At 49.7% G+C, this 16,442-nt stretch overlaps 17 non-coding genes across 17 annotated transcripts; 8 read left to right on the top strand and 9 right to left on the bottom strand.

Annotated features, from left to right (window-relative positions):
• Positions 1-100: 100 nt before the first annotated feature.
• Trnal-uaa lies at positions 101-184 on the bottom strand. Its single transcript has one exon. It is a non-coding gene; the product is annotated as a tRNA-Leu (tRNA).
• A 685-nt stretch (positions 185-869) lies between these two features.
• Positions 870-941, top strand: Trnag-ccc. The gene has a single exon. It is a non-coding gene; the product is annotated as a tRNA-Gly (tRNA).
• A 1,100-nt stretch (positions 942-2,041) lies between these two features.
• On the bottom strand, positions 2,042-2,125 carry Trnal-uaa. The gene has a single exon. It is a non-coding gene; the product is annotated as a tRNA-Leu (tRNA).
• A 686-nt stretch (positions 2,126-2,811) lies between these two features.
• Trnag-ccc lies at positions 2,812-2,883 on the top strand. Its single transcript has one exon. It is a non-coding gene; the product is annotated as a tRNA-Gly (tRNA).
• A 1,100-nt stretch (positions 2,884-3,983) lies between these two features.
• On the bottom strand, positions 3,984-4,067 carry Trnal-uaa. Its single transcript has one exon. It is a non-coding gene; the product is annotated as a tRNA-Leu (tRNA).
• A 686-nt stretch (positions 4,068-4,753) lies between these two features.
• On the top strand, positions 4,754-4,825 carry Trnag-ccc. The gene has a single exon. It is a non-coding gene; the product is annotated as a tRNA-Gly (tRNA).
• Positions 4,826-5,925: 1,100 nt separating this feature from the next.
• On the bottom strand, positions 5,926-6,009 carry Trnal-uaa. The gene has a single exon. It is a non-coding gene; the product is annotated as a tRNA-Leu (tRNA).
• Positions 6,010-6,695: 686 nt separating this feature from the next.
• Trnag-ccc lies at positions 6,696-6,767 on the top strand. Its single transcript has one exon. It is a non-coding gene; the product is annotated as a tRNA-Gly (tRNA).
• Positions 6,768-7,867: 1,100 nt separating this feature from the next.
• Trnal-uaa lies at positions 7,868-7,951 on the bottom strand. The gene has a single exon. It is a non-coding gene; the product is annotated as a tRNA-Leu (tRNA).
• Positions 7,952-8,636: 685 nt separating this feature from the next.
• Trnag-ccc lies at positions 8,637-8,708 on the top strand. Its single transcript has one exon. It is a non-coding gene; the product is annotated as a tRNA-Gly (tRNA).
• Positions 8,709-9,808: 1,100 nt separating this feature from the next.
• On the bottom strand, positions 9,809-9,892 carry Trnal-uaa. Its single transcript has one exon. It is a non-coding gene; the product is annotated as a tRNA-Leu (tRNA).
• Positions 9,893-10,578: 686 nt separating this feature from the next.
• Positions 10,579-10,650, top strand: Trnag-ccc. The gene has a single exon. It is a non-coding gene; the product is annotated as a tRNA-Gly (tRNA).
• Positions 10,651-11,750: 1,100 nt separating this feature from the next.
• Positions 11,751-11,834, bottom strand: Trnal-uaa. The gene has a single exon. It is a non-coding gene; the product is annotated as a tRNA-Leu (tRNA).
• A 687-nt stretch (positions 11,835-12,521) lies between these two features.
• On the top strand, positions 12,522-12,593 carry Trnag-ccc. Its single transcript has one exon. It is a non-coding gene; the product is annotated as a tRNA-Gly (tRNA).
• A 1,100-nt stretch (positions 12,594-13,693) lies between these two features.
• Trnal-uaa lies at positions 13,694-13,777 on the bottom strand. The gene has a single exon. It is a non-coding gene; the product is annotated as a tRNA-Leu (tRNA).
• A 686-nt stretch (positions 13,778-14,463) lies between these two features.
• Positions 14,464-14,535, top strand: Trnag-ccc. The gene has a single exon. It is a non-coding gene; the product is annotated as a tRNA-Gly (tRNA).
• A 1,817-nt stretch (positions 14,536-16,352) lies between these two features.
• Positions 16,353-16,436, bottom strand: Trnal-uaa. Its single transcript has one exon. It is a non-coding gene; the product is annotated as a tRNA-Leu (tRNA).
• Between the last annotated feature and the right edge of the window lie 6 nt (positions 16,437-16,442).

The following is a 16,442-nucleotide window of genomic DNA, read 5'->3' on the forward strand; positions in this document are numbered from 1 at the left end:
CACTGCCGTTTCTAGTAGTATCTGTGGAACCTGTTCCCGCGTAATTTACTTGTTTTCCCGCATGTACGACATTGGTAGTTTTGGAATATTTAAAATGCATTGTCAGATGTGGGGTTCGAACCCACGCTCCCCTTAGGGAACCAGAGCTTAAATCTGGCGCCTTAGACCGCTCGGCCAATCTGACGTGTGAGCGCAAAGTCTCTACTACCGTCGTTTCTAGGTGTATCTCCAGAGCCTGACGGCGAAATGAGCGTGTTTTTTTTCTTGTGTGAAGGAATTACGTTGGTTTTAGAGTATTTAAAACGAGTTGCCCGATGTGAGGTTGCACCGCAAACCTCCCTTTCGGGAACCACAGCTTAAACATGGTGCCTTAAACCATTGTTTTCCGTCGCCATCTGTCTTGAGTGGAACGAGCAGAACTGTAGTTATCAATATTCACATTGACGCAGAGAAAACAAAAAACGACAGAAAAGGCCGTTCCCTAGCAACGGCTACGCTGTGCATTTCGCCCTCAGGGGAAGCTAATGATATGCTCCAGGCGAGCATCAAACTAACCAACTTAATATTGTGATACTTAGGCGCTTTCTACTTCTGGATTGGCACACATATGCTGAATCGGCTCTGGATCATCAGTAAGTACGTCACATTAGATATTTGTTTTATCGCCCTGCTGTAAATTAAAGGGCAGTTTTTCAACGGCTGTCAGTTCTGCTTCTAGCTTCACTACATCGCCCTAGCAGCACCTACGCACTGCGTTCAGATGTGCTCACCTCCGCCCTGGCGTTGAGCGCCTACAGCGCCATCGCCTTCGGCCTCTGGTGGCAGGAGGGTAGCCGACACATCAGGGCGTGGGTGGGACGCAGCACAACGCGGTGGTGGTGTAACGGTCAGCATGGTTGCTTCCCAAGCAGTTGATCCGGGTTCGATTCCCGTCCACCGCACGAGAAGTACTTTTTTCTTCTGGGGGTATTCCACGTAACGAAACGCGATCTTCGAAACTGTGAACTGTCGCGGTACGAATAGTTTTCCTTCGCCCCTCGTCTCAGTCCGTGGTGCCAGGGCGCTAGTCTGCGGGTTCCGTTTCTCAGCATCGTGTGTCTCCATGTGTCGACTTGTCTCGACTTTGCTCGGCTGACGCGAAAGCTGACGCTTGGAAATGGGCATATATGTAGAGGGCAGGCGCTAGAAACGACTGGGAGAGACCAAAAAACGACAAACACACGACAGCACCTTTCATTTTATTGTGGCCAGGCAAGAGTGGCGTCAGCGTGCGGGACCGCATCATTATCGCTAAGCAACAACGGAACCGAAGGAAAAATGCAAAATGAAGGATGCGTGCTCGGCTGGGAACTCGACGTGCTCTGGGCTTCTAAGTACTAGCCACGGCCAACGATTCTTAACGCCGGTGAACAGACGAGAACCGCTGCACTACGCGCGGTATGGCCGTTGGCGACAGTATCGCACGACGTGTAGATACCTTACTTCTTGTGAAGATTGCTTGTTATTTACCTGGCAGTGTCTCGCTGGAGGAAGCATTGTCTTTTAGGGGCGAAAAATGAAATGGCACTTGGTGCGGTCGAATACGTGGCGTTTGTGTTCATAGCACGACGCTCTGACTTACTCAGCTATCGAGCTACGCAATGTGGCACGTCTGCAGCCCAATACCCGATCAACCGTCTCATCCACCTTTATTACTGCCCTGACACTCATTTACACACATATCTGCTTTCGTTCACGTTTGCTCGCCTGATGCTTGGACCCCAAAAACCACAACACAAAGATATCGTAAATGCCGTGAGAATAACCAAGACTCAGCAAACAAAAGTATGTTCGGCTACCGTGAATCGAATCCGGGCCTCGTGGCTGAAAGCCATGTCTCCTAACAGCTTTCCATTCTTTCTGACCGCCAGACAATCAGACTTGCAAGGCAAGCACCATAGTCACTGCCGTTTCTAGTAGTATCTGTGGAACCTGTTCCCGCGTAATTTACTTGTTTTCCCGCATGTACGACATTGGTAGTTTTGGAATATTTAAAATGCATTGTCAGATGTGGGGTTCGAACCCACGCTCCCCTTAGGGAACCAGAGCTTAAATCTGGCGCCTTAGACCGCTCGGCCAATCTGACGTGTGAGCGCAAAGTCTCTACTACCGTCGTTTCTAGGTGTATCTCCAGAGCCTGACGGCGAAATGAGCGTGTTTTTTTTTCTTGTGTGAAGGAATTACGTTGGTTTTAGAGTATTTAAAACGAGTTGCCCGATGTGAGGTTGCACCGCAAACCTCCCTTTCGGGAACCACAGCTTAAACATGGTGCCTTAAACCATTGTTTTCCGTCGCAATCTGTCTTGAGTGGAACGAGCAGAACTGTAGTTATCAATATTCACATTGACGCAGAGAAAACAAAAAACGACAGAAAAGGCCGTTCCCTAGCAACGGCTACGCTGTGCATTTCGCCCTCAGGGGAAGCTAATGATATGCTCCAGGCGAGCATCAAACTAACCAACTTAATATTGTGATACTTAGGCGCTTTCTACTTCTGGATTGGCACACATATGCTGAATCGGCTCTGGATCATCAGTAAGTACGTCACATTAGATATTTGTTTTATCGCCCTGCTGTAAATTAAAGGGCAGTTTTTCAACGGCTGTCAGTTCTGCTTCTAGCTTCACTACATCGCCCTAGCAGCACCTACGCACTGCGTTCAGATGTGCTCACCTCCGCCCTGGCGTTGAGCGCCTACAGCGCCAGCGCCTTCGGCCTCTGGTGGCAGGAGGGTAGCCGACACATCAGGGCGTGGGTGGGACGCAGCACAACGCGGTGGTGGTGTAACGGTCAGCATGGTTGCTTCCCAAGCAGTTGATCCGGGTTCGATTCCCGTCCACCGCACGAGAAGTACTTTTTTCTTCTGGGGGTATTCCACGTAACGAAACGCGATCTTCGAAACTGTGAACTGTCGCGGTACGAATAGTTTTCCTTCGCCCCTCGTCTCAGTCCGTGGTGCCAGGGCGCTAGTCTGCGGGTTCCGTTTCTCAGCATCGTGTGTCTCCATGTGTCGACTTGTCTCGACTTTGCTCGGCTGACGCGAAAGCTGACGCTTGGAAATGGGCATATATGTAGAGGGCAGGCGCTAGAAACGACTGGGAGAGACCAAAAAACGACAAACACACGACAGCACCTTTCATTTTATTGTGGCCAGGCAAGAGTGGCGTCAGCGTGCGGGACCGCATCATTATCGCTAAGCAACAACGGAACCGAAGGAAAAATGCAAAATGAAGGATTCGTGCTCGGCTGGGAACTCGACGTGCTCTGGGCTTCTAAGTACTAGCCACGGCCAACGATTCTTAACGCCGGTGAACAGACGAGAACCGCTGCACTACGCGCGGTATGGCCGTTGGCGACAGTATCGCACGACGTGTAGATACCTTACTTCTTGTGAAGATCGCTTGTTATTTACCTGGCAGTGTCTCGCTGGAGGAAGCATTGTCTTTTAGGGGCGAAAAATGAAATGGCACTTGGTGCGGTCGAATACGTGGCGTTTGTGTTCACAGCACGACGCTCTGACTTACTCAGCTATCGAGCTACGCAATGTGGCACGTCTGCAGCCCAATACCCGATCAACCGTCTCATCCACCTTTATTACTGCCCTGACACTCATTTACACACATATCTGCTTTCGTTCACGTTTGCTCGCCTGATGCTTGGACCCCAAAAACCACAACACAAAGATATCGTAAATGCCGTGAGAATAACCAAGACTCAGCAAACAAAAGTATGTTCGGCTACCGTGAATCGAATCCGGGCCTCGTGGCTGAAAGCCATGTCTCCTAACAGCTTTCCATTCTTTCTGACCGCCAGACAATCAGACTTGCAAGGCAAGCACCATAGTCACTGCCGTTTCTAGTAGTATCTGTGGAACCTGTTCCCGCGTAATTTACTTGTTTTCCCGCATGTACGACATTGGTAGTTTTGGAATATTTAAAATGCATTGTCAGATGTGGGGTTCGAACCCACGCTCCCCTTAGGGAACCAGAGCTTAAATCTGGCGCCTTAGACCGCTCGGCCAATCTGACGTGTGAGCGCAAAGTCTCTACTACCGTCGTTTCTAGGTGTATCTCCAGAGCCTGACGGCGAAATGAGCGTGTTTTTTTTTCTTGTGTGAAGGAATTACGTTGGTTTTAGAGTATTTAAAACGAGTTGCCCGATGTGAGGTTGCACCGCAAACCTCCCTTTCGGGAACCACAGCTTAAACATGGTGCCTTAAACCATTGTTTTCCGTCGCAATCTGTCTTGAGTGGAACGAGCAGAACCGTAGTTAACAATATTCACATTGACGCAGAGAAAACAAAAAACGACAGAAAAGGCCGTTCCCTAGCAACGGCTACGCTGTGCATTTCGCCCTCAGGGGAAGCTAATGATATGCTCCAGGCGAGCATCAAACTAACCAACTTAATATTGTGATACTTAGGCGCTTTCTACTTCTGGATTGGCACACATATGCTGAATCGGCTCTGGATCATCAGTAAGTACGTCACATTAGATATTTGTTTTATCGCCCTGCTGTAAATTAAAGGGCAGTTTTTCAACGGCTGTCAGTTCTGCTTCTAGCTTCACTACATCGCCCTAGCAGCACCTACGCACTGCGTTCAGATGTGCTCACCTCCGCCCTGGCGTTGAGCGCCTACAGCGCCAGCGCCTTCGGCCTCTGGTGGCAGGAGGGTAGCCGACACATCAGGGCGTGGGTGGGACGCAGCACAACGCGGTGGTGGTGTAACGGTCAGCATGGTTGCTTCCCAAGCAGTTGATCCGGGTTCGATTCCCGTCCACCGCACGAGAAGTACTTTTTTCTTCTGGGGGTATTCCACGTAACGAAACGCGATCTTCGAAACTGTGAACTGTCGCGGTACGAATAGTTTTCCTTCGCCCCTCGTCTCAGTCCGTGGTGCCAGGGCGCTAGTCTGCGGGTTCCGTTTCTCAGCATCGTGTGTCTCCATGTGTCGACTTGTCTCGACTTTGCTCGGCTGACGCGAAAGCTGACGCTTGGAAATGGGCATATATGTAGAGGGCAGGCGCTAGAAACGACTGGGAGAGACCAAAAAACGACAAACACACGACAGCACCTTTCATTTTATTGTGGCCAGGCAAGAGTGGCGTCAGCGTGCGGGACCGCATCATTATCGCTAAGCAACAACGGAACCGAAGGAAAAATGCAAAATGAAGGATTCGTGCTCGGCTGGGAACTCGACGTGCTCTGGGCTTCTAAGTACTAGCCACGGCCAACGATTCTTAACGCCGGTGAACAGACGAGAACCGCTGCACTACGCGCGGTATGGCCGTTGGCGACAGTATCGCACGACGTGTAGATACCTTACTTCTTGTGAAGATCGCTTGTTATTTACCTGGCAGTGTCTCGCTGGAGGAAGCATTGTCTTTTAGGGGCGAAAAATGAAATGGCACTTGGTGCGGTCGAATACGTGGCGTTTGTGTTCACAGCACGACGCTCTGACTTACTCAGCTATCGAGCTACGCAATGTGGCACGTCTGCAGCCCAATACCCGATCAACCGTCTCATCCACCTTTATTACTGCCCTGACACTCATTTACACACATATCTGCTTTCGTTCACGTTTGCTCGCCTGATGCTTGGACCCCAAAAACCACAACACAAAGATATCGTAAATGCCGTGAGAATAACCAAGACTCAGCAAACAAAAGTATGTTCGGCTACCGTGAATCGAATCCGGGCCTCGTGGCTGAAAGCCATGTCTCCTAACAGCTTTCCATTCTTTCTGACCGCCAGACAATCAGACTTGCAAGGCAAGCACCATAGTCACTGCCGTTTCTAGTAGTATCTGTGGAACCTGTTCCCGCGTAATTTACTTGTTTTCCCGCATGTACGACATTGGTAGTTTTGGAATATTTAAAATGCATTGTCAGATGTGGGGTTCGAACCCACGCTCCCCTTAGGGAACCAGAGCTTAAATCTGGCGCCTTAGACCGCTCGGCCAATCTGACGTGTGAGCGCAAAGTCTCTACTACCGTCGTTTCTAGGTGTATCTCCAGAGCCTGACGGCGAAATGAGCGTGTTTTTTTTTCTTGTGTGAAGGAATTACGTTGGTTTTAGAGTATTTAAAACGAGTTGCCCGATGTGAGGTTGCACCGCAAACCTCCCTTTCGGGAACCACAGCTTAAACATGGTGCCTTAAACCATTGTTTTCCGTCGCAATCTGTCTTGAGTGGAACGAGCAGAACCGTAGTTAACAATATTCACATTGACGCAGAGAAAACAAAAAACGACAGAAAAGGCCGTTCCCTAGCAACGGCTACGCTGTGCATTTCGCCCTCAGGGGAAGCTAATGATATGCTCCAGGCGAGCATCAAACTAACCAACTTAATATTGTGATACTTAGGCGCTTTCTACTTCTGGATTGGCACACATATGCTGAATCGGCTCTGGATCATCAGTAAGTACGTCACATTAGATATTTGTTTTATCGCCCTGCTGTAAATTAAAGGGCAGTTTTTCAACGGCTGTCAGTTCTGCTTCTAGCTTCACTACATCGCCCTAGCAGCACCTACGCACTGCGTTCAGATGTGCTCACCTCCGCCCTGGCGTTGAGCGCCTACAGCGCCAGCGCCTTCGGCCTCTGGTGGCAGGAGGGTAGCCGACACATCAGGGCGTGGGTGGGACGCAGCACAACGCGGTGGTGGTGTAACGGTCAGCATGGTTGCTTCCCAAGCAGTTGATCCGGGTTCGATTCCCGTCCACCGCACGAGAAGTACTTTTTTCTTCTGGGGGTATTCCACGTAACGAAACGCGATCTTCGAAACTGTGAACTGTCGCGGTACGAATAGTTTTCCTTCGCCCCTCGTCTCAGTCCGTGGTGCCAGGGCGCTAGTCTGCGGGTTCCGTTTCTCAGCATCGTGTGTCTCCATGTGTCGACTTGTCTCGACTTTGCTCGGCTGACGCGAAAGCTGACGCTTGGAAATGGGCATATATGTAGAGGGCAGGCGCTAGAAACGACTGGGAGAGACCAAAAAACGACAAACACACGACAGCACCTTTCATTTTATTGTGGCCAGGCAAGAGTGGCGTCAGCGTGCGGGACCGCATCATTATCGCTAAGCAACAACGGAACCGAAGGAAAAATGCAAAATGAAGGATGCGTGCTCGGCTGGGAACTCGACGTGCTCTGGGCTTCTAAGTACTAGCCACGGCCAACGATTCTTAACGCCGGTGAACAGACGAGAACCGCTGCACTACGCGCGGTATGGCCGTTGGCGACAGTATCGCACGACGTGTAGATACCTTACTTCTTGTGAAGATTGCTTGTTATTTACCTGGCAGTGTCTCGCTGGAGGAAGCATTGTCTTTTAGGGGCGAAAAATGAAATGGCACTTGGTGCGGTCGAATACGTGGCGTTTGTGTTCATAGCACGACGCTCTGACTTACTCAGCTATCGAGCTACGCAATGTGGCACGTCTGCAGCCCAATACCCGATCAACCGTCTCATCCACCTTTATTACTGCCCTGACACTCATTTACACACATATCTGCTTTCGTTCACGTTTGCTCGCCTGATGCTTGGACCCCAAAAACCACAACACAAAGATATCGTAAATGCCGTGAGAATAACCAAGACTCAGCAAACAAAAGTATGTTCGGCTACCGTGAATCGAATCCGGGCCTCGTGGCTGAAAGCCATGTCTCCTAACAGCTTTCCATTCTTTCTGACCGCCAGACAATCAGACTTGCAAGGCAAGCACCATAGTCACTGCCGTTTCTAGTAGTATCTGTGGAACCTGTTCCCGCGTAATTTACTTGTTTTCCCGCATGTACGACATTGGTAGTTTTGGAATATTTAAAATGCATTGTCAGATGTGGGGTTCGAACCCACGCTCCCCTTAGGGAACCAGAGCTTAAATCTGGCGCCTTAGACCGCTCGGCCAATCTGACGTGTGAGCGCAAAGTCTATACTACCGTCGTTTCTAGGTGTATCTCCAGAGCCTGACGGCGAAATGAGCGTGTTTTTTTTCTTGTGTGAAGGAATTACGTTGGTTTTAGAGTATTTAAAACGAGTTGCCCGATGTGAGGTTGCACCGCAAACCTCCCTTTCGGGAACCACAGCTTAAACATGGTGCCTTAAACCATTGTTTTCCGTCGCAATCTGTCTTGAGTGGAACGAGCAGAACTGTAGTTATCAATATTCACATTGACGCAGAGAAAACAAAAAACGACAGAAAAGGCCGTTCCCTAGCAACGGCTACGCTGTGCATTTCGCCCTCAGGGGAAGCTAATGATATGCTCCAGGCGAGCATCAAACTAACCAACTTAATATTGTGATACTTAGGCGCTTTCTACTTCTGGATTGGCACACATATGCTGAATCGGCTCTGGATCATCAGTAAGTACGTCACATTAGATATTTGTTTTATCGCCCTGCTGTAAATTAAAGGGCAGTTTTTCAACGGCTGTCAGTTCTGCTTCTAGCTTCACTACATCGCCCTAGCAGCACCTACGCACTGCGTTCAGATGTGCTCACCTCCGCCCTGGCGTTGAGCGCCTACAGCGCCAGCGCCTTCGGCCTCTGGTGGCAGGAGGGTAGCCGACACATCAGGGCGTGGGTGGGACGCAGCACAACGCGGTGGTGGTGTAACGGTCAGCATGGTTGCTTCCCAAGCAGTTGATCCGGGTTCGATTCCCGTCCACCGCACGAGAAGTACTTTTTTCTTCTGGGGGTATTCCACGTAACGAAACGCGATCTTCGAAACTGTGAACTGTCGCGGTACGAATAGTTTTCCTTCGCCCCTCGTCTCAGTCCGTGGTGCCAGGGCGCTAGTCTGCGGGTTCCGTTTCTCAGCATCGTGTGTCTCCATGTGTCGACTTGTCTCGACTTTGCTCGGCTGACGCGAAAGCTGACGCTTGGAAATGGGCATATATGTAGAGGGCAGGCGCTAGAAACGACTGGGAGAGACCAAAAAACGACAAACACACGACAGCACCTTTCATTTTATTGTGGCCAGGCAAGAGTGGCGTCAGCGTGCGGGACCGCATCATTATCGCTAAGCAACAACGGAACCGAAGGAAAAATGCAAAATGAAGGATTCGTGCTCGGCTGGGAACTCGACGTGCTCTGGGCTTCTAAGTACTAGCCACGGCCAACGATTCTTAACGCCGGTGAACAGACGAGAACCGCTGCACTACGCGCGGTATGGCCGTTGGCGACAGTATCGCACGACGTGTAGATACCTTACTTCTTGTGAAGATCGCTTGTTATTTACCTGGCAGTGTCTCGCTGGAGGAAGCATTGTCTTTTAGGGGCGAAAAATGAAATGGCACTTGGTGCGGTCGAATACGTGGCGTTTGTGTTCACAGCACGACGCTCTGACTTACTCAGCTATCGAGCTACGCAATGTGGCACGTCTGCAGCCCAATACCCGATCAACCGTCTCATCCACCTTTATTACTGCCCTGACACTCATTTACACACATATCTGCTTTCGTTCACGTTTGCTCGCCTGATGCTTGGACCCCAAAAACCACAACACAAAGATATCGTAAATGCCGTGAGAATAACCAAGACTCAGCAAACAAAAGTATGTTCGGCTACCGTGAATCGAATCCGGGCCTCGTGGCTGAAAGCCATGTCTCCTAACAGCTTTCCATTCTTTCTGACCGCCAGACAATCAGACTTGCAAGGCAAGCACCATAGTCACTGCCGTTTCTAGTAGTATCTGTGGAACCTGTTCCCGCGTAATTTACTTGTTTTCCCGCATGTACGACATTGGTAGTTTTGGAATATTTAAAATGCATTGTCAGATGTGGGGTTCGAACCCACGCTCCCCTTAGGGAACCAGAGCTTAAATCTGGCGCCTTAGACCGCTCGGCCAATCTGACGTGTGAGCGCAAAGTCTCTACTACCGTCGTTTCTAGGTGTATCTCCAGAGCCTGACGGCGAAATGAGCGTGTTTTTTTTTCTTGTGTGAAGGAATTACGTTGGTTTTAGAGTATTTAAAACGAGTTGCCCGATGTGAGGTTGCACCGCAAACCTCCCTTTCGGGAACCACAGCTTAAACATGGTGCCTTAAACCATTGTTTTCCGTCGCAATCTGTCTTGAGTGGAACGAGCAGAACTGTAGTTATCAATATTCACATTGACGCAGAGAAAACAAAAAACGACAGAAAAGGCCGTTCCCTAGCAACGGCTACGCTGTGCATTTCGCCCTCAGGGGAAGCTAATGATATGCTCCAGGCGAGCATCAAACTAACCAACTTAATATTGTGATACTTAGGCGCTTTCTACTTCTGGATTGGCACACATATGCTGAATCGGCTCTGGATCATCAGTAAGTACGTCACATTAGATATTTGTTTTATCGCCCTGCTGTAAATTAAAGGGCAGTTTTTCAACGGCTGTCAGTTCTGCTTCTAGCTTCACTACATCGCCCTAGCAGCACCTACGCACTGCGTTCAGATGTGCTCACCTCCGCCCTGGCGTTGAGCGCCTACAGCGCCAGCGCCTTCGGCCTCTGGTGGCAGGAGGGTAGCCGACACATCAGGGCGTGGGTGGGACGCAGCACAACGCGGTGGTGGTGTAACGGTCAGCATGGTTGCTTCCCAAGCAGTTGATCCGGGTTCGATTCCCGTCCACCGCACGAGAAGTACTTTTTTCTTCTGGGGGTATTCCACGTAACGAAACGCGATCTTCGAAACTGTGAACTGTCGCGGTACGAATAGTTTTCCTTCGCCCCTCGTCTCAGTCCGTGGTGCCAGGGCGCTAGTCTGCGGGTTCCGTTTCTCAGCATCGTGTGTCTCCATGTGTCGACTTGTCTCGACTTTGCTCGGCTGACGCGAAAGCTGACGCTTGGAAATGGGCATATATGTAGAGGGCAGGCGCTAGAAACGACTGGGAGAGACCAAAAAACGACAAACACACGACAGCACCTTTCATTTTATTGTGGCCAGGCAAGAGTGGCGTCAGCGTGCGGGACCGCATCATTATCGCTAAGCAACAACGGAACCGAAGGAAAAATGCAAAATGAAGGATTCGTGCTCGGCTGGGAACTCGACGTGCTCTGGGCTTCTAAGTACTAGCCACGGCCAACGATTCTTAACGCCGGTGAACAGACGAGAACCGCTGCACTACGCGCGGTATGGCCGTTGGCGACAGTATCGCACGACGTGTAGATACCTTACTTCTTGTGAAGATCGCTTGTTATTTACCTGGCAGTGTCTCGCTGGAGGAAGCATTGTCTTTTAGGGGCGAAAAATGAAATGGCACTTGGTGCGGTCGAATACGTGGCGTTTGTGTTCACAGCACGACGCTCTGACTTACTCAGCTATCGAGCTACGCAATGTGGCACGTCTGCAGCCCAATACCCGATCAACCGTCTCATCCACCTTTATTACTGCCCTGACACTCATTTACACACATATCTGCTTTCGTTCACGTTTGCTCGCCTGATGCTTGGACCCCAAAAACCACAACACAAAGATATCGTAAATGCCGTGAGAATAACCAAGACTCAGCAAACAAAAGTATGTTCGGCTACCGTGAATCGAATCCGGGCCTCGTGGCTGAAAGCCATGTCTCCTAACAGCTTTCCATTCTTTCTGACCGCCAGACAATCAGACTTGCAAGGCAAGCACCATAGTCACTGCCGTTTCTAGTAGTATCTGTGGAACCTGTTCCCGCGTAATTTACTTGTTTTCCCGCATGTACGACATTGGTAGTTTTGGAATATTTAAAATGCATTGTCAGATGTGGGGTTCGAACCCACGCTCCCCTTAGGGAACCAGAGCTTAAATCTGGCGCCTTAGACCGCTCGGCCAATCTGACGTGTGAGCGCAAAGTCTCTACTACCGTCGTTTCTAGGTGTATCTCCAGAGCCTGACGGCGAAATGAGCGTGTTTTTTTTTTCTTGTGTGAAGGAATTACGTTGGTTTTAGAGTATTTAAAACGAGTTGCCCGATGTGAGGTTGCACCGCAAACCTCCCTTTCGGGAACCACAGCTTAAACATGGTGCCTTAAACCATTGTTTTCCGTCGCAATCTGTCTTGAGTGGAACGAGCAGAACTGTAGTTATCAATATTCACATTGACGCAGAGAAAACAAAAAACGACAGAAAAGGCCGTTCCCTAGCAACGGCTACGCTGTGCATTTCGCCCTCAGGGGAAGCTAATGATATGCTCCAGGCGAGCATCAAACTAACCAACTTAATATTGTGATACTTAGGCGCTTTCTACTTCTGGATTGGCACACATATGCTGAATCGGCTCTGGATCATCAGTAAGTACGTCACATTAGATATTTGTTTTATCGCCCTGCTGTAAATTAAAGGGCAGTTTTTCAACGGCTGTCAGTTCTGCTTCTAGCTTCACTACATCGCCCTAGCAGCACCTACGCACTGCGTTCAGATGTGCTCACCTCCGCCCTGGCGTTGAGCGCCTACAGCGCCAGCGCCTTCGGCCTCTGGTGGCAGGAGGGTAGCCGACACATCAGGGCGTGGGTGGGACGCAGCACAACGCGGTGGTGGTGTAACGGTCAGCATGGTTGCTTCCCAAGCAGTTGATCCGGGTTCGATTCCCGTCCACCGCACGAGAAGTACTTTTTTCTTCTGGGGGTATTCCACGTAACGAAACGCGATCTTCGAAACTGTGAACTGTCGCGGTACGAATAGTTTTCCTTCGCCCCTCGTCTCAGTCCGTGGTGCCAGGGCGCTAGTCTGCGGGTTCCGTTTCTCAGCATCGTGTGTCTCCATGTGTCGACTTGTCTCGACTTTGCTCGGCTGACGCGAAAGCTGACGCTTGGAAATGGGCATATATGTAGAGGGCAGGCGCTAGAAACGACTGGGAGAGACCAAAAAACGACAAACACACGACAGCACCTTTCATTTTATTGTGGCCAGGCAAGAGTGGCGTCAGCGTGCGGGACCGCATCATTATCGCTAAGCAACAACGGAACCGAAGGAAAAATGCAAAATGAAGGATTCGTGCTCGGCTGGGAACTCGACGTGCTCTGGGCTTCTAAGTACTAGCCACGGCCAACGATTCTTAACGCCGGTGAACAGACGAGAACCGCTGCACTACGCGCGGTATGGCCGTTGGCGACAGTATCGCACGACGTGTAGATACCTTACTTCTTGTGAAGATCGCTTGTTATTTACCTGGCAGTGTCTCGCTGGAGGAAGCATTGTCTTTTAGGGGCGAAAAATGAAATGGCACTTGGTGCGGTCGAATACGTGGCGTTTGTGTTCACAGCACGACGCTCTGACTTACTCAGCTATCGAGCTACGCAATGTGGCACGTCTGCAGCCCAATACCCGATCAACCGTCTCATCCACCTTTATTACTGCCCTGACACTCATTTACACACATATCTGCTTTCGTTCACGTTTGCTCGCCTGATGCTTGGACCCCAAAAACCACAACACAAAGATATCGTAAATGCCGTGAGAATAACCAAGACTCAGCAAACAAAAGTATGTTCGGCTACCGTGAATCGAATCCGGGCCTCGTGGCTGAAAGCCATGTCTCCTAACAGCTTTCCATTCTTTCTGACCGCCAGACAATCAGACTTGCAAGGCAAGCACCATAGTCACTGCCGTTTCTAGTAGTATCTGTGGAACCTGTTCCCGCGTAATTTACTTGTTTTCCCGCATGTACGACATTGGTAGTTTTGGAATATTTAAAATGCATTGTCAGATGTGGGGTTCGAACCCACGCTCCCCTTAGGGAACCAGAGCTTAAATCTGGCGCCTTAGACCGCTCGGCCAATCTGACGTGTGAGCGCAAAGTCTCTACTACCGTCGTTTCTAGGTGTATCTCCAGAGCCTGACGGCGAAATGAGCGTGTTTTTTTTTCTTGTGTGAAGGAATTACGTTGGTTTTAGAGTATTTAAAACGAGTTGCCCGATGTGAGGTTGCACCGCAAACCTCCCTTTCGGGAACCACAGCTTAAACATGGTGCCTTAAACCATTGTTTTCCGTCGCAATCTGTCTTGAGTGGAACGAGCAGAACTGTAGTTATCAATATTCACATTGACGCAGAGAAAACAAAAAACGACAGAAAAGGCCGTTCCCTAGCAACGGCTACGCTGTGCATTTCGCCCTCAGGGGAAGCTAATGATATGCTCCAGGCGAGCATCAAACTAACCAACTTAATATTGTGATACTTAGGCGCTTTCTACTTCTGGATTGGCACACATATGCTGAATCGGCTCTGGATCATCAGTAAGTACGTCACATTAGATATTTGTTTTATCGCCCTGCTGTAAATTAAAGGGCAGTTTTTCAACGGCTGTCAGTTCTGCTTCTAGCTTCACTACATCGCCCTAGCAGCACCTACGCACTGCGTTCAGATGTGCTCACCTCCGCCCTGGCGTTGAGCGCCTACAGCGCCAGCGCCTTCGGCCTCTGGTGGCAGGAGGGTAGCCGACACATCAGGGCGTGGGTGGGACGCAGCACAACGCGGTGGTGGTGTAACGGTCAGCATGGTTGCTTCCCAAGCAGTTGATCCGGGTTCGATTCCCGTCCACCGCACGAGAAGTACTTTTTTCTTCTGGGGGTATTCCACGTAACGAAACGCGATCTTCGAAACTGTGAACTGTCGCGGTACGAATAGTTTTCCTTCGCCCCTCGTCTCAGTCCGTGGTGCCAGGGCGCTAGTCTGCGGGTTCCGTTTCTCAGCATCGTGTGTCTCCATGTGTCGACTTGTCTCGACTTTGCTCGGCTGACGCGAAAGCTGACGCTTGGAAATGGGCATATATGTAGAGGGCAGGCGCTAGAAACGACTGGGAGAGACCAAAAAACGACAAACACACGACAGCACCTTTCATTTTATTGTGGCCAGGCAAGAGTGGCGTCAGCGTGCGGGACCGCATCATTATCGCTAAGCAACAACGGAACCGAAGGAAAAATGCAAAATGAAGGATTCGTGCTCGGCTGGGAACTCGACGTGCTCTGGGCTTCTAAGTACTAGCCACGGCCAACGATTCTTAACGCCGGTGAACAGACGAGAACCGCTGCACTACGCGCGGTATGGCCGTTGGCGACAGTATCGCACGACGTGTAGATACCTTACTTCTTTTTTTTTTTTTAAAAAAAAAAAAAAAAAAAAATCTTTATTTCCTTTCATAATAGTTATACAATAATGACCCACCACCTTAATGATTAGTGGGTCCTACATTCCTAAATTAACAATAGCAGCTATACATTTTCCTTGACTTAACTACAGACAGTTCAACAACGATTTCAACTAGGCAGACTACTTCTTAGTTTACTATCTAGCATAACTCTAATTACTACTACTAGTTACTACTAACTGCCTGCAGCGTTACATTGTGCCAGTTAATGATATAAACCTACTTGATGCCCTGCTCATAGAGCTAATCCCTATGAGCGAGCCCCTGGCACAGGGCGGGCAAGGGTTAAATTATCGCTGCAGGTTCCTATCTTACTATCCTATTCTAATTAACTACGTCTATTTTCTAATCTATGTCAAAATCGGTGCGTGTCTTGATCGGGAGTTGCCCCAGTCCCCCTGGTCCTGGTCGTGGCGGATTCCAACTATAAGTCGACCTGTCCACGAACCGGCGGTATGGGATTGGGGCGGTGGTCGCATTCAGTGTTGTCTACTTAATGAAGTTCTCTCAAGAAAGTTGTCAGAACTTTGTGTGATACCTCGTTTACTAATGTATTTAGTCTGTGAAATGTTTCCTCCTGTCTTAAAAGGTCATAGGTGTTTGTGCTAGGTAATTGTTGTCTCAGTGTCCCGGCTACATCATCGATGATACCTTACTTCTTGTGAAGATCGCTTGTTATTTACCTGGCAGTGTCTCGCTGGAGGAAGCATTGTCTTTTAGGGGCGAAAAATGAAATGGCACTTGGTGCGGTCGAATACGTGGCGTTTGTGTTCACAGCACGACGCTCTGACTTACTCAGCTATCGAGCTACGCAATGTGGCACGTCTGCAGCCCAATACCCGATCAACCGTCTCATCCACCTTTATTACTGCCCTGACACTCATTTACACACATATCTGCTTTCGTTCACGTTTGCTCGCCTGATGCTTGGACCCCAAAAACCACAACACAAAGATATCGTAAATGCCGTGAGAATAACCAAGACTCAGCAAACAAAAGTATGTTCGGCTACCGTGAATCGAATCCGGGCCTCGTGGCTGAAAGCCATGTCTCCTAACAGCTTTCCATTCTTTCTGACCGCCAGACAATCAGACTTGCAAGGCAAGCACCATAGTCACTGCCGTTTCTAGTAGTATCTGTGGAACCTGTTCCCGCGTAATTTACTTGTTTTCCCGCATGTACGACATTGGTAGTTTTGGAATATTTAAAATGCATTGTCAGATGTGGGGTTCGAACCCACGCTCCCCTTAGGGAACCAGAGCTTAAATCTGGCGCCTTAGACCGCTCGGCCAATCTGACGTGTGA

Source organism: Schistocerca americana, unplaced genomic scaffold, assembly GCF_021461395.2.
Source record: "Schistocerca americana isolate TAMUIC-IGC-003095 unplaced genomic scaffold, iqSchAmer2.1 HiC_scaffold_182, whole genome shotgun sequence".
NCBI lineage: Eukaryota > Metazoa > Arthropoda > Insecta > Orthoptera > Acrididae > Schistocerca > Schistocerca americana.